Source organism: Triturus cristatus, chromosome 11 (assembly GCF_964204655.1).
Source record: "Triturus cristatus chromosome 11, aTriCri1.1, whole genome shotgun sequence".
In the NCBI taxonomy this organism is placed as follows: domain Eukaryota; kingdom Metazoa; phylum Chordata; class Amphibia; order Caudata; family Salamandridae; genus Triturus; species Triturus cristatus.
In genome coordinates this window covers 43,154,892-43,160,891 of record NC_140594.1, presented here as the reverse complement: position 1 = coordinate 43,160,891, position 6,000 = coordinate 43,154,892, and positions in this window count along the sequence as shown.

Below are 6,000 nucleotides of genomic sequence, written 5' to 3'. Positions count from 1 at the left end.
ATTCCTTGCAGAGCCAAGCAAGCCCACCCACCACCCAAACTCACATCTTCTGGGCTGAGGTTTCGTAGCTATCCTTCAGGTGAACCAGATGTTTGAAGTCAAGCCCCTTACTAGCCTGCTGCGCGCTACCTCCTACATACACCCCATTCTTTTAAGGGTGATCCAACCAGGATTTTTAATATTGGGGCCGTGCTCGTGTTATTGTAATTAGTTGCAATTCTTCAAATTGTGCATCCAATCAGATTCCTGGATTATTAACAGTAAATTTTAAAACATGAGTCCTAGGATTCTTTAATTTCGCACCCAGACTTACTGTAGATGTCGGTAAATTTGGGATGAAGAATTACCATATGAATAAAAGTAATTCCATACAAAGCCCCTAATAAAAGAGGAATAACATGATGAAAGCAGTGTTACCTCAATGATTTCCACTTATGATTGGCTCCATACGCCAGACTCAAAAGCTAATGGCAAAGAACCTTATCCACCCCATGTCGGAAACCCAAGGAACACCTTCCCAAAATGCCTGGTGAGAACTGCCAGCTAAAGAGGATGGCCTCCTGCTTAGGGCCGCCTGCCCGGCACTGCCTGCGGGACCAATTCTACCCACCTAGCTGTTGGCCAATGTCAGATATTAAGGTATTGTTAAATCCAAAGCACAAGAGCATCGCAAAGACTGATTTCCTTACATCAACACCCAAATTAAAACCTTGATGAATGACTGACTCGCATTACAAGGATCAGGACCTACAAAAAGACCACTCACATTCATCGGAAAAGATATCATGACCCTTCCATGCATGATGAGCAGAGCCAACATCTACAGGTTCACTGATGGCCAGACCCTCCTTGTTACATCAGCTATCCTGAGGCTAAGTTTGTCTAGACCACCTCAGATGAAGGAGCCTCCCTAATATGAGAAAGTGACAGACACCCCTGGGCTCCTTAAAGTACAATGTCCACATTCCTATGGTTGAGAATTTGCAGGACACCTGAAGTCCCTGTGAGTAAAACACCTCCACATCATGCCCACATGGATGCAAATGGTAAAGGAGTTAACAGTAAATTGTCCACCGCAAGATCCGGGAGCAACAGCCTGGGGTGGCCATTTACTAATTTTTGAGAATTTACACAAACACACCTCACATGACTAGTGACTGCATCAAGGTCTCCAGGAGTCTGAACAGATTTATGACTGATCCTTCACTTCTTGCCTATCATAATCCATTCATTCCAAGGAATTGCAATTGTGAGGGGTCCTTGATATGTTCATATCTCACAGATATTTATAAGACCTTGGTGGAATGGGGGCCCCCTGACAGATGTGGACCCTGCACAAGAGGGACTGCAGGGGCCTGTGGTACACCCCTCTGTGACATGTCTTAAAATCTCCAGGAAGCAGAGCTCTAGCTCTGACTATTAGCCTGTAAGCTTATCTGGCAGTGCTCCAGAACTCTGTCCTCTTCCTCAGTCCCACTTAAAGAGTGCTGTCTTCCATAGTCTCCACCCGTTACATGTCCAACAACACTGTCCTCTGGGGTTGTCCTTGTGTTGAATATGCGGTGCATGGAATCCCAGCCTGCTCCCAACCTATCTAGATCTTCATTGAACCGTTCTTTCCCCCGTCACCAGTCTAGAGTCCTGATACAGGGCACCACTAGGGGTGGGCAGAACTCACAGAGTTTCACTCCAAGGAATTCCGTGGAGTTACATAAAAACTCTGCGAGATTCCGCTGAGTTCTGCGACTGGGCAGACTTCAGCACGTTGTGCTGCCCGTGCTGTTTTTTAGCACCAGGAGCTTCTTCCGTACTGCAAAATCAGAGCAAATGCCACCACATGGCGCGGCAGATGGTGCTGCTTCTTTGCTGCAGCTAAAGTAGATTTACTAATCGTAGGGAAGCTTTGTCGCCACAAATGGTCGCGACCTGCCATGTCCGCCGGCATTGAGAAATCTCCTTGGGTTCCATTCTAGCATCCGACAATCATTCTAGGCAATGCAAATTCTTGCTCAGCAACCTAATGTTGGTGAGCTGCATGTGAGAAGAAACTTCACCATGCTGCGGTTGGTGGAGTTTTGTCTGCGGAGCAGAATTTATCACTCATCTCTTGGCAGCACATGTACACCATGTGACTACATTTGCAAATCAGTTGTTGAAATTATATTGCTGGCCTTGCTAGCAGGAGGCCCTACGTGAGTTAACACCCGGGCCACTGGAAGGGCAGGCTGAGACTGCATGTGCTGTTCCTGTATTGGTGCCGGGTCTTGGAAGCAGATCTCGAATCGCTGCTGTCAGGTTTGGCCACCATTTCACTTTACCAAGCTGAGCTCAGCTGGTTCTGCTGCCATCAAGTGCCAACCACGTACATGCCAACATTTTGAAGTGGTAAGAGGGAGATTTTGATAAAAAACAGAGTAACTGATTTCCCCATTGACTTACATTGAAGAGGAGGAGATTTTAGGCAGGAAGCACCTACAATAAAGCCGTCTTGGGCTTAAAAAATAGGGTGTGCCCCGTCTAAATCGGGTCTGTTGGCTTGTATGGTACCAGCAACCCCACATGTCTGCAGCTACTATTCAACAGTTTTTTGTAACTCAGCTGGGGACATTGTCACATGTTATAACATACATTTACAGACATATGTCCACTGTTTACCATTAGTAGTGTTCAACCGTAACCCTATCCCTCAAACTCCTTCCTTATCCCACCACTTTTAGAATGAAGACATTTCTAAACGTAGCACTAATTATGCACCGCAGAGGCTCAAACTGAGCCAGCAGGAAGGAAAAGGAAAGCAGAGAAACAAAGTACGAAGACCTCGAATATCCTGTTTGTATTCTCACTCAAGCCTCCGCATTCCCTTCTCCCCAGGGAGGACACCAGCACCCCAACGTTCATGGATGAGGTGTCCCCACTCCTGCACCCAGGAGGCCCCATGAGAGTCAGCAGAACACCTTCAACTCAAATATGACCATCCCTCTCCCGCAGTAACTCTCAAGGAAAATACATGTTTAGAGATAGGGATCTTGTGGAGAACCAACATCTGCTATTGTGGCAGACTACAGTTTCTAAACCCACCATTTTGAGGAGTTGTAAGTATGTGTATAGACTTGTGAGATGGGGCTTTAAAACCTTTGTGGAATTCAAATGATCATGGAGGGAAAAGAAGGAATGGAGAAGAGATGGACCCTTCAAGCCCGCCCATTTTATGCAAATATCTAAAAAGCACTGAAAAGGCTTCCTCTGTCTTCATGTCAGAAGTTTTGGCTGCAGTGGAGAGTAATAAATAAGGGTCTCTTGTGTGCACACAACCCCACCGTTGACCTTTGTGACCTTGGAACCATTTAACTAATCTGCACCAGATTTGGAACCAGCAAAAAGCTCTTGGCTATGCATAAAAGTAGAAGTAGTAGTAGCAGAGATTGTAACTCTAGTAGTATTACTACTAGTAGTAGTAAAAGAAGCAGTAACAGTGTAAGCAGTAATAATAGTTACAGTAGTAGTAGCAAATAGTGGCAAAGTCTGAGAAGCAACAGCAGCAGAAGCAGTAGTTGTAGCAGCAGTAGCTGTAGGAGCTGTATAAGTAGCAATAGCATTAGTAGCAGTAGATGTAATAGCAGTAGTGGCAGTAGCAGTCGTAGAAGTAGTAGCATCAGGAGCAGTAGTATTAATAATAATAGTAGTATTAATCTTAGTAAAATAGTAGCAATAACAGTATTAGTGGTAGCAATAGAAGCAGCACAGGTAGTACTAGCACCAATCGCATCGCAGCAGTAGTAGCAGTTAGCAGTGACAGCAGTAGTAGAAGTAATAATAAAATCATAGGTAGTCGTGTAGTACAATTCAGCAAGGACATGGTGTTTGGGCAAGAAAGACTTCAAGGTCACAGGGTATAGGCAAAGGCCACGTGCTGTCAGCTGCCAACAAGGAGTTTCTTGTTGCTGAGCTCTGTCTTTGTTCATCCTGAGGGTGGTCTAGACCCACAGATCAGGCTTCCTGAAGTCCTACAACTGAAATATCTTCAGAAACAAAACCAAGGCTTTCCAAGGCTGGCCTCTACCACAAACTAAGCTGGCTGTGTGTACTATCTATAGGTTATATCATGATTTCTGGATTGTCACTGGTTGTATCATAACTTTTGGATTGTCACTGGGTATCTCATGACTTGTGGAGTGTCACTAGGTATATTAATGACTTACGGATGTCATGATTTCTGAATTATTACAGGTTATATCATGATTTCACGATTGCCACTGATTATATCATAACCTCTGAATTATTTCAGGTATCTGATGATTTTAGGATTGCCACTGGTTATATCATGATTTCTGCATTATTACAGGTTACATTATGATTTCTGGATTGTCACTAGTTATATCATGACTTCTGGATAATTACAAGTTATATCATATTTCTGGGTTGTCACCGGTTATATCATGACTTTTGGATTATCACTGGATATATCACAATTTTAGGATTATTACAGGTTATATTATGATTTCAGGATTAATGGATTACAAAGGGGTACAGGTAAAAATTCTCTAGTTTTGCCTTTCTGGGAATACCCTAATGAGGATGGAAGTGTAGTCCATTGAATCCTCCCTATTGGCAGAGATCTGTTTTGGGTGGTGATTATTTCCATGCAACCACACCGCAATTGTGCATTAAATTGAATATTTTGACACCCCTAAGCAGATGCCCATCACTCACTGGTCATACTGGAGTCCTGTGATGGTGTAAAGGTAGTGACAGATCAGCAGTTAGCACCTCCAGCGCCTTGAGAGCCTCACGGGTGATATGCCATGCTTTATAATTTCTTGATTGATTGATTGATTGATCAGCAGTAACAAGTTGCGATGTTTGCAGAATGATGGGAGCTTTGAGCCCCTGGATAGATCTAGTCAAGAAAAGGCAAATCAGGTGAATGGATTTCCTGTTCCTCTTCCAGAACATTTACTTGGCCATGCAACATGGTTTTAGTGCTTCCAAGCTCAGTTCAAGTTGCAGGTTTGACACCGCCCCAAAGTAGTTACATGTGGTCAGTATATGCTTGCGTTGCAACTGCTACGACAGCAGGTATGTTTCAAGCATATACGCATTGAATGAGAAACTTTGTAAACTTATGTTTGACTTGGGGTCTACCGTCCACTCAAGAGGAACTGCTTTGTCATCTGTTACATGTGTGGAGGTTGGTATGAGGGATCGAAAGTGCATGCATCCAATCATGATCCAAACTAAGAGTTAAATTATATCACATTTGCCACAAGGATGAGTTCAGAGAAGTAACTGAAATAGTCAATTCAATTTAACTGGTAGGATAACTCAGAGAAGAAACTAAAAATCAAGTCAAGTCCATAATAGAGGTCGCATCTGAGGAGAAGCAATAAAAAAGAAGACATTGGGTCTGATCCATGAAAATAAAAGTAAAGAAATGAGCAGAGATTTACTCCTCTTTTTAACTCCTGGAAAAGTCCACCAGGTGTAGGTTCCGATGCTTACTACTGGGAGTAAGTGACTTGTCCCACGGGCTCCTATGCCCTCTGTGCGGAGTTCTACATAGCAAAGAAATCCAGCCTGCCTATGTTCTAAATATGTTAACAAAATGAATCACACCACATATTCCTTTCTAATTGAAAATTACAATTACAGTTTTCTGGAGAGACATCTCTAGGCACATAAACAGCTGCTATGGTCTACTAAAATAAACAATTTATGTTTCACCAGTAGCACCTTGTGTGAACTTGGTGCATTTCCTCCTACCACAGTGATGTTGCAAGGGTGCAATCAGCAAGAAACTATGCATTAAAGATGTACTCTCTACTTCGTGTCCCATTATTAAGGCACCTTTTATTGGGCTACTGTGGGCTCCTCGCATCCCTAATGCCGAGTGCCACTGCATTTGTTGCACTAATGATAATTATGCTTCTGAACAAATGATGGTTCAGCACTCAGCAGTTGTATTATATTATAAGAGATGCTTGAGTATAGCAACAAGGTTAA